Here is an 8,762-nt window from a genome sequence, read left to right as displayed (position 1 = left end):
TTTATCTAATTTGGAAGGTATTCCGCTGATAGTAGCCTATATTACTGTGAAAACAGTAACACATAATACCCCATTATTATCATGTTTTTACAATATTTATATAACCATATCACCACTACCCAGATACATATGGTTGTCTTCAAACCCATTCCTAGTTATTGCCTTGGTAATTGCATCTTATTACATCTGTTACCTTCTTATCACCTTATTACCCCAGTATTACATCGTATTACTGTGATTATTACCAGTTATTACTTGGTAATTACAAGTTATTACTTATATTTTACCTCTTTATTATCACGCTGTTACCCCTCTATCACCATCTTATTACCCTGGCGGAATGTAAAGTGCTACTACAGAGGGTAATCCCAAAGATGCTGTTGGGAAAGAGGCCGTTTATAGTGTCAGCCATTGCAGAAACCCTTCTTTCTTTATCACTGCATCACAACTTTCCAAATAAATCATCCCAGGTTTAAGCAAGAATGTATAAATTGAGAGATTTCTACAATGGCAGACTAAGTGTTCCTCACCTAAATGTTAGTTTCCAGTGGTTCTCAGTGTGAAATAGTTGTTTTTACTAACGGAAACTACAGGAATACAACACCAAGGCAAGAAATTATAGGCCAAACACACCACTGAAGCAAAGAAAAGACACCACTACAAAGCTTGCCCAGCCCAGCCAACATGCAAATACACCAAGAACACAGAGCTTGAACGTGACACACGCTAACGTTTCTCTGCGTCTCTGTAACTCACACACACAGATACAATCTGCAGAAGTCCTTGGGGGGCTGCTCTGTCCTCTGATATAACAAATCTTTGGGAGCTAATTGCTGATGAGACCAAGAGACATCAAGGTCACTAACATAGTGATGTCAAAATTCAGACCAGAGGACTGCAGCCAACCAGGACTGGGCTGGAATCCAGACCTAGAGCTGTGAGTGGAACATCTCAGTTGGTGTGTCCTGTACATGTTCAGACCAGACCTTGGTCAAATAAGGGTTTTTAGCTTTTTGTTTCATCCCATTTTAAACATCAGACCGTCAGAGTTTGCTGCATCCGGCCTGGTAATTTCTAATTTGTTTCACTTTGGTGCAGTTTGTGTTTGCCCAAATGACAAACTACAATAATTCTGCACCTGTGGGATAAAATAAGCCAAAGCTGGTGTTTCTGAAGGCTGTTTGACCCAGGTGTGGTACACACAAAGGCTGTATAAAAGGAAAAGGAGTGCAGCACACAAAAAGAGAACACACAGAACATAAAACAAAATGTCACACCAACACAGAACCACAAACAGGTGAGGACACAAGGAGCAAATCTGTGCACAGGAACAACAGTGAGGTACACATTCTTACATGGAGAAGCGATTTTGCTTCTTTCATCCTCCTCATCACCACACTTTTGTCTTCCCCAAACTTTTCCTCCTCCATCTCCTCCCTCTGATGCTGCTTGGCTGACAATCCACTCACAACAAATCATTTCATTGCACATTTCCCCTCCTCCCCATATACAATATATCACTGCAGCCTTTGTCATTCATTTAAATGTCCGTTCCTGTCTTCCTCCTTGGTGAAATCCATTGTTTGGCCTTTTTTTTGTAGGTGCAAATGTGCTCCAATTTTACTTAATTCCTTTTTGGTTTTTGCTGTGAGAGACTTCACGGTGGGGGGATGGATGGTGCATTGGGGGGGGGGGATAAAGTCTCACAGAAAGAGGGACACAGTTATTGAGAGAGGGTGGAAAGACAAGGAAATAACACAAGGAGAAGACAGGAAGCACAGTTGGACAAGGAAAGCAACAAAAAAAATAGCATTTTGAAGGAGTGGGGCAAGAGCCACAAAACCAAGCACATGGCATTCACAGGGACAGAAATGATAGGAGCACTCTACTTTTTTCTTATATCTCCCTTTTTCATACATACAGTACATCTTTGAGGAAACATGGACAAACAGAAACACGGGGGGCACAGATTGAGAAGAGATACCTGAGTTGTGAATGGATAGGAAGAAGAGAAACGTTGGCAACAAGGGGCTGAAGCTAAAGAAATTTAAATTAAAAAAAAATCGTTTGAATTTTGAAGGGTGCCTCTGCAGTGTGGTTTCCAACTGGGTATTCAATGCAACTTCTTCAAAGATCTTTTGTGGTAAAAAAAAATAAAAGAATAAAATACCAATATGTCACATGCACCGCTAAATAGTGATAAATCATTAGAAAAACCCAATCTGTCTCTCAGCGTGTTCCCTGCAGAATACTGTCTGCCATTTCTCTGGCGGGTGTGTGCAATGTCCACAACAATAAAGTCGTTAAAATGTTTTTTAATAATCCCGCCTTTTTGACCGTCCTGTCCAATCAATCTGCCTTTGATTGCATAACTAACTAACAATGGTTCACACTTACTGACTTGTTTCAACAGTGTACATTATACAAATGAAGTAATGATACCATTCCCTGGGGCCTTTTTAGCTGAAACAGGATTGGACAAAATATAACATAAGATATTACGTTTGAAAAAGTGGGGGTCACATTATATTCGAGGACTAGACTTTCATACACGTAAGATCAGATTTATTTTTTGAATTGAGAGAGTATTGTAGGTTCCTACAGAGAGTGTTGCATAATGGGTTGTTTGTAGCATTAATGTTGCTAGGCTAGCAAGGTTTTTCAAGTCCATTTATAGTATGGTTTTTAGAGTTAGAGAAAAAAAAAACGGACTGATCATCTGTCAAGCAGCTAAGACTTTCCGCTGTCACTGGTTGTCATGATGATGCGACTGATAGAAAAGCCACACAATATTTATATTATGCTTTGATGGAAATATTTCCGGTTCACAATGGAAAAGGATGAGGATTCTTGAATTTAATCAAGCTAACACAGAGAAACAGACTATTCTCAAAAGGGGCTGGCAGCTCAGTTTTACCTGAGCCCCCCCCCCCACCCCCTGGCAGGCTAATTTGGCCCTGATCATCCTTTGTGGGAGCTTGTATTGAATCACTGCATTCTCACATTGCAGAGGTATCCTTTTGAACTCACTGCAGTTAAAATGCAAGTGTAGAGAATAGAAGCGGACAGAAGGAAATGAAACATGACATGGGCAGGATGAATCCCAGACAGATAATGAAGAAGCAGATGAATGAGAAGATGGATAGGGGAATTTTGGTGAGGAGGTATCTTGAGAGGAGAATGGTCTCTCCTCTCTCTTGTAGAAGAGGAGTTGAGACAATGATGGAAGAAGCTGGATTTGTTTTTTTTCATGACTTAGCATTAGTTCACAGTTACTGCTTCTTTTTGCATATATCTGATAAGCGCAGGGCTTTCAGAACAGTTCTCTGTGAAAAGAGAAGCAAAAAAAGAAGAAATCATAAGCTACGATTGTTAATAAGTTTCTCTTATCATAAGTCTTTCAAGTTCGATAAGAAAGCAGCTATACACCTACTAGAAATGTAACCCTTCCCTAACCTGCAAAAATAAACTTTCCCACACCCACATATCCCCATTACAGTACCTAACTTGGTCTCTTCTGACCAATAGCATTATAGCATTTTGGCATGCATAATGTCAGCCCATCCAACCTCTTTTGCATTCAAAGAGGTGAACATTTTTTTGTCCAGCATGCTTTGTTAGTGCATATGTATGCATCTTAACACACACATCCGTACACACTCTTACATGTCTAAATAGTATATACACATTCATTAAGCTTGAGACTAAAATCTTATCAAACCTCCTCACATTAGTGATATCAGTATCCTTATTGCTTGCAATGGAAACCCATGCAGATTCAAATACAACGCAAACTTTACATATGTACATTATCATGACAAAAGCGACCAATCAGCAGTGGCCTTAGTAAAAGTGACAGAAGCACTCACAACAAGTTTACGTTAGGAAGGGAGAGGAAGATGAAGAGAGGATGACATGTTGAGAACTATAGACAGGTTCAGTAGAGAAATTGGAGTGCGTGTGCGTGCGCGCGTATGTGTGTGTGTGTGTGTGTGTGTGTGTGTGTGTATGCCTGGTCTGCATGTCTCATAGGATTGGGGGTTAAAATTAATTGCCAACTGGGAATTGAATCCTGAACCTCCGGTGGATTCGGCTAAACAGACAACAAGAACCCTGCAAGATCCAGAATCAGGGTCACGTAAGGCTAAAAAAGTCGCTTGACATTTCACGGAAATTCTATTCACTTTTTTATCAAAAGTATGATGAGGAATCAATATAAATCTCATGCCTGTGCAGTATAGAGCTAGAGCCAGAAGGCAATTGCGTTGCTCGGTGTAAAGACTGGAGACAGAGGGAACAGCTAGCCTGGATCTAAAATGTCCAAAAAATTAAAAATGAACACCTGTAAAGCCAACTAATTAAAAAATGTGGGTTTTTCCAGGAATTGAGATCAGTGGTCCTAGCTTCCTTGTATTCACTGTGAGCTTGCTTATTTTCATTTTTGTTCTTACCATGTTTAACAAATGAGATATAGCGTGTATTTCTTTGCAATGGACATAGCTGTTTCCCCCTGCACCCAGTCTTAAATCTAAGTTAGGTTAAATGCTTTCCTACTATAGCTCCAAATGTAGCTCAAAAAAGTATTTTTCCCACAATGTCAAGCTCATTTTTTAAATAAACAATGATGTGCTCCTTAGACAAAGTCTCCTCATTTGGTGCTCTCACCTTCTAAACACTCCTAGCTTGAATGTAAACCAGTAACAGGAAGGAGATACCTCAGAGCACAGAAACATTTCTTAGGTATCCTTAAGAGACAAACAGTACTTTATGAACTTCCTCTGCAACTTTAAGTGGTTCTTTTTTAAGGATAATCTTGCCTAAACAGTTGTTAAACTACGTTCATGTGTGTGGTAAGTGATCTTGGGAATCTAATGCAAATCAAAAGGAATGATTTACTTTTAGGTGGGGGAGAAGGAAGGTGAAAGCGAGAGAGGAGGACTAGAGATACTGTACAAATACTGTATAAAACTTAGCCAACAGACACATAATTACTGTCTAAAACAATTAATAAGTCTGACAATGTTGCCATGAACTGTCCCCAACAACAGAAAATTCCAGTTGAAAAAAAAGGAAAACTTTTATATTTTGGAAGAAAAAAAAAAACTTAAATTAATAAAAAAACAAAAGTCCACTCATTGATAGTAATCCCACACAGATTGCTAATATTAAATAACAGTACTAAAGTGAAAGACTTATGTCTTACTTTCAATCTTGCAGAAGCAAAAAGAAGAAAAAAAATGTATTTTTCAAGTTGACATTTGTGCATCTTAGTTCAGAGGTAGATGCAAAAACACACATGCACACACAAACATCCACGTTCACACTCATGTGTGCCGCAGTTAAAACATAACTAAACAGAAACACACAGATCAATCCACCGCTGTTTCATGTATCTACATTGCATATTTCTATGTTAGTATGCTGTCTCTGTTGTCATGTTCTCTCTCTTCTTCGCTTGTGGAGTTTGTCATCCGCTCTTCTTCTACCACGGGCTGTCGCTCCAGTAGCCGTTCACAGTACCACCTACTGAGCAGCCGCAGCCGAAACAAAGAGGAGGTGGACGGACAGAAGGGAAGGAGGGGATTGGTTGGGGTTGGGGAGTTCAGGAGGGGCAAAAACAGGGAAAGAAAGAGAAGCCAAAAACTAAAAATATTGCCATTGGCTGCTGAGTCACACTGGAGTCAGTGCAAGTAGTAACGCTGTTGGCGGTGGTGGCGGGATGAACTCAGACTTAAGAAAAACCACGCTTCTCACACTCAGGCTGAGCTGCAATCTTCTCCACATAAATACAAAGCCAATTCCCCCTGCATCTTAAATGAATAGTTAAATAATTCTGTAACTATGCTAATTTGCTTTCTTTGCGAGAATGTCATGAGAAGATGAAAGTCAGTCTTCTGTCTGTGTGTTAAGAATGGAACTGAAGTCAGGATGTGGTTAGCCTAGCTTAGCATGAAGACTGGAAGCAGGAGGAAACAGCTAGCACTTTCGAAAAATACACGTACGAACTAGTTTCAAAATACTAGTTTTTACTCTATGGAATGGACTCTCTGCGGTTTTAAAGTGAGTTATGTGTCAGTCTTGATAAACAACTGTTAAACATCTAGGTTGCCAAATGGTAAGGTTGGTGAGCTCTGTGAAGGTGTGATGGAAGTAAACCTGGCAACCTCAATGTGACAAGACCATGGAAAGTGGAACGATCACTGCACCCAGCTGTTCTTCAGAAGTTTGTTAACACCATCTAAAACCCCAAATTGTCCTTTGTCTTTACATTTCTGTTTGATGTCTTCATTAAAAAGACAAGTTACCCCGTGTTAATTAATCAGCTTTACTTATTGATTTTGGACAGAACGGCTGGCTAGGTATTTTGCACTTCCAGTCTTTATGCTAAGCTTTGCTAACCACATGCTGACTCCAGCAGTACTTAACCCACATTAGACATTAGAGTGATATCAATCTTCTCATCTTACTCTGGAAAAAAAAAGCAAATGTGCTAAACTTGGTACAGTTCCATCAAACAATAATGACTAAATAAAAGCACAACAAAGAAATGAAAAGTGATCATCCCTTTCTCCGGACTTTGCAGCTCAGCCTTTTGCTGAGAGCCCAGGTGAGAGCACATGGAGAGCAGGTGAGGAGTGATGATGTGGTGAAGATCAGACCCTACTGCTCCAGTCCCTGACATATACGCTGGAGGTCTTTGTGAGGATAAAGCTCAAAGTTTCTCTATGTTCACCTACAGTTTTTTTTTCCACATAGATGCTTTTGTCTATTTATTTTACGAAATATATTTCACGCCCCAACTCTGCAGAATCAAGTGACGACTCAGCTAATACCAACGCTTCTCCCTCAGCAACCCGTAATCCCCATTTGACAGTGATTCCCAACCTTTTCAGCTTTTGACCACATCTTTGTGAAACAAAGATACTAAATTCCCAAATCAGGCCCATACAGTAGTTGAGATACTGTGTTTGTGTCTTCTATGTTTATTCTTGCAATTAGGATTCTTGGCAAAAGGGGTACATTTACATTACGCAGATAAACACTTGGTGGGTAAATATACTGATTATATAGGCTGATTCCACTATTTTGTAGAATAAATGTATTGAATTCTTACTACTTTTAGGCCACCAAGTTTAATAACCAAAGTATTTGGCATTTCCTGGTGTGGCCTGTGAAATGTTTTCATCCTAATTCTTGAAAAGGCTTTACAATTGAATGAATGATTTGATAAAAAAAATTAAAACATTCAATATAGTCAATTTTTGGACAAAATTAATTTGGTGGAAGTGGGAGTGTTCCACTAATACCTTCAATAAATACCTCAGTATTTCTAAAATCCCAGCCAAATGATAGCCAGACATGTGTGGCACAACTAAATGAAGGCTTGCCCCTAATTTGGGTAAAAGTCAATAAATGTGTTTCCTTCCACCTGTTTTTGAAAAAAACTGGTTGGAAATGCTAGCAATGCGAAGAAATATCACAAAAAAGTGTTTATTCTTTGCTGAGGTGGAAAAGTTAAATAGATGAAAATTAAAATGTGGTGAAGTGCAATGGAAACAGACTTAGTGAATAACTCATGATGTCCATGAAGCATATGAGTTAAATGTCACTTAAGCTTCCAGTGAAGAGACAAAAACATCAGATCTGTGTGGAATCATGAGGAGACTGTAACCTTCCAACGTTAAAACATACAGTAAACAACTGGAGAATCAGAATCACAAACTCGTATCTTGATGAACCAACTACAATTATTCGTATAACAGTAGTGGATGGAAACACACATTAATTCACATTTTCTTTTGCCATTTTTCAAGAAATTCCATGTGACATTTGGTTGGAAACCTGACTTGAGTGGGGTAGTAATTGCATGTACAATGGTGGTTTGCATGGTTAATTCTGCATAACATATTTCCACTGAGGAAACATTAAATGTGCATTCTCATTTGGAGCTTCCTCCATATAAATATGGACTTTGACTTAGACTTTTTATCAGCAGCAGCTAAAGAGGGACTGATCAAAAACCTCTAAAGCTTCTTACTAAAATATGATCAAAATACTTAAAACATGGATAGTAAAAGGCATACTTTTAAAATTAGCCTTGTTCACATAGTAGTATACGTGCAAATAAAGTTTATCTGAGAATAGTATGTCCACTCTCTCCCAAAGAGGTATTTTTGGGGCCTGGAGAGGAAAATTTACCAAGTGATTTATAAGAAAACAAAATCACAATTTTATGTTTCATAACAGCCTGGTCACACAGAACTCCGTGAAATGATCACAAACTGTTAACACCACATTACGTGGTGGTGGCACGGAATGTGTGAAAAGTCTGTGTGGCCACCACAGAAAACAATGCCAAAGTAAAGACAATGAGAAGATGATGTAGCATTAGGAGAGACTATGAAAGCCAGAAAATCTGCATAAGGAGGTTGGTTGGGGTGGTGCATGGTTCAAAACACAGGACTTTCACCCAGGAGACCCGGGATCGTGTCCCACATGTGGTGTTTCCTAAACCCAACCACCCTGTTCTTCCCGCATGTCACAAACCGTAAGCCCACCCACAACCTATCCCTTAACTCAAGGGGACGTGATTATTTCACAGAATTCCTCCATGGGCCCATCCCAGAGTTTTTTTGCGATTCCGTGCAAACTGCCACAGATTTTGAGTTGAAGGACTGTGTTCATTTCACAGAATTCCGTGAGATCAGGTTGTTCATAAATACTTAACTCCCTTCTTTTAAAAATATCTCAACTGCTGTTTT

The 8,762-nt window shown here is 39.3% G+C and overlaps 1 protein-coding gene across 4 annotated transcripts in view; it reads right to left on the bottom strand.

Moving 5' to 3' along the window:
• Nucleotides 1-8,762, bottom strand: part of LOC116702807 (potassium voltage-gated channel subfamily C member 1) — a 112,165-nt gene that overhangs the window by 9,969 nt on the left and 93,434 nt on the right. For 2 of the 4 annotated variants that reach the window (XR_004335256.1, XR_004335257.1), the window contains exon 5: nucleotides 1,356-3,326. The exons of 1 other annotated variant lie outside the window; for it this stretch is intronic. The gene's annotated coding sequence lies outside the window, so the exon portion shown is untranslated. Of the gene's footprint in view, nucleotides 1-1,355; nucleotides 5,527-8,762 lie in introns of all 4 variants that reach the window. One more of the 4 variants, XR_004335258.1, reaches the window with a different exon arrangement.

Source organism: Etheostoma spectabile, chromosome 15, assembly GCF_008692095.1.
Source record: "Etheostoma spectabile isolate EspeVRDwgs_2016 chromosome 15, UIUC_Espe_1.0, whole genome shotgun sequence".
Lineage (NCBI taxonomy): Eukaryota > Metazoa > Chordata > Actinopteri > Perciformes > Percidae > Etheostoma > Etheostoma spectabile.
This window is presented reverse-complemented; position numbering and strand designations above follow the sequence as displayed.